The 2,167-nt window shown below is 41.7% G+C and overlaps 1 non-coding gene across 1 annotated transcript; it reads left to right on the top strand.

Annotated features, from left to right (window-relative positions):
• Positions 1 to 1,134: 1,134 nt before the first annotated feature.
• On the top strand, positions 1,135 to 1,241 carry LOC147824661 (U6 spliceosomal RNA). The gene has a single exon (XR_015442099.1). It is a non-coding gene; the product is annotated as a U6 spliceosomal RNA (small nuclear RNA).
• Positions 1,242 to 2,167: the final 926 nt, after the last annotated feature.

The raw sequence follows: 2,167 nt of genomic DNA, 5'->3' as shown, positions 1-2,167 counted from the left end.
TTCTTAGTGTATCTGTCAGCTTCTGCTGCATAACAAGAGTTACCTTGTTATCTTGAAACAAGAGTTAATTACTTCCTGTGTGTCTATGGATCAGCTGGGCAGTTCTGCTGATCTAAACTGGGCTTGGCTGATCTCAGCCATGCTTGCTCATATGGTCGAGGTCAGCATGTGAGCTGGATGTGGGCTGTCATCTAGGATGACATCACGCAAGTCTGCTGCCTTTGCAAGTGAGGTGGCAGGGGGATGGGCCATGTGGTCTGGTCATTTAGTAGATTCACCTGCTAGTGTCAAGGCACCAAGAGCAACCAGAAGCCAAGCCTCAATGTTAAAGCACTTTTTCATTTCTGCTTGTGTCTTTTGCTGCTATCCTATTGGCCAGAAAACACAGATGGCTATGTCAGAGGGCATTACCAGAGGGCAAAGGGCACAGAGGTCACAAACAAATAAGGTTCATTATTCCAACAACATATCAGGGTTTCTGCCACCTTAGTGCCACCAGTTTTGCTAGACTTCTGAGTTTCCTTTAATATGAAAATAGAATGGCTTAAACTTTCATCCTATAAATTAGGTATCCCATTATTCCTCTTCCTGTTTTCTTTGAGGGTTCATGTTGTATGTGTGTGTGTTGCCATACATGCACGTGTGTGTGTGTGTGTGTGTGTGTGTGTGTATAAGGGAAGTAGTGCAGGAGAGGCTTATTTTTACCCCCAACATTCTTGCATTAATTTTCCTCTTTCACAGAATTGTCACTGCTCCATGATTTTCACTCCATCTGTAGTAATTATTTTTCCTCTTTCAGATTTCAAGCCTTGAAGCACTAGCCCTCAGACTACCTGTTTACTACAGAAGAGGAAAGGAGCTTTCAAAGGCATGTACAGAGGTCATCATTTCAGCCCAGGGGTCACACTTAACATTCTCAACCATGGGTCAAGGTGACACTATGTGACCACTGATGTGATCCCTGAGAAGGCTACAGCCTTACTTCTGCAGTGTTCCAAGTGGAATCTTGTTATGAATGAAAAGAGCAGCATGAGTGTAGTTGAGGTATACTGTACAAAAAAGCTGGTGTGGACCCTTCAAAATGATATCACAACAGACAAAAAGTGGCAGGAGATTGTTTTAAATAGAAGATTAGTGCTGGCTTCAGCAGCACATATACTAAAATTGGAATGATACAGAGAAGATTAGCATGGCCCCTGAGCAAGGGTGACACACAAATTCGTAGAGCGTTCCATATTTTTAAAAAAATAGAAGATTAGAGAGACAGGAAAATCAAATGCACTATGTGATTCCAGAATGGTTCTGGATTTGAAAGGAAGCTATAAGGATATTGTTGAAGATATCTGAGAAAATTTAAATATGGACTATATACCTATTACATTAATATTAATTTTCTGTTCATGATACTGTCATTGTATAGCAAAATATTGTTAAAACATACATACCTATTTCAAAGAATGTGATTTACATTCCATGAGTTTCAGTAAAAAACAAGTCAATGTGACAAATGATACTTAGTGAATCGGAGTCAACGATATTTGGACATTTATTGTACTAATTTTTTCATTCTAATGGCTTGGAATTTCAAGATAAAAAGTTGAGGAAAGTATTTTGTTTGTTTGTTTTGAGCCAGAGTCTCACTATGTAGTTCAGGCTGACCTTGAACTCACTATGCTCCCACCTCAGCCTCCTGGGTGCTGGGATTACAGGGATGTATCGACATGCCTTGGGAAAGCATTTTGAATATTTTCACTAAAACTGAAATGACAAGCCATTACTTATCAGGTTCTGAAATATCTGAGTTTGCTTTGCGGTAAAACAACAACATCTACAACAAACAAGACCAAGAACCCAGATCTTAGGTGTTGTCTGAGGAAGACTGGGCCATGTGCCAGTTTTTGGGCAAAGATTCCGAGGGGGCTGGTGAGGGGAGAGTCCAGGAAGTTGGCCCCATCTTTCCCAGGGCATCTTTTTGCTTAAACTCAGGACTTTTCTGCCACATGGCAGCCATTGTGTGTGAGACGTCCCTTCCAGTTTTGAAATCAGCTTTGCCTCAGAAGCTGTCCTGTGCTCCCTTCTCTTCCCCTTTCTGGGCTGTCTTGTGGCACACTGCACTGATGCTCTGTGCCTTTCCCCATCAACCCCAGGGAGCATGGGGATGGTAATT

The sequence above is a fragment of the Heterocephalus glaber genome, unplaced genomic scaffold (genome assembly GCF_053883595.1).
Source record: "Heterocephalus glaber isolate CG9 unplaced genomic scaffold, H.glaber_assembly_v1.0 deba00001532, whole genome shotgun sequence".
Lineage (NCBI taxonomy): Eukaryota > Metazoa > Chordata > Mammalia > Rodentia > Bathyergidae > Heterocephalus > Heterocephalus glaber.
The sequence above is the reverse complement of the archived record's forward strand: the minus strand, read 5'-3'. Positions and strand labels throughout refer to the sequence as shown.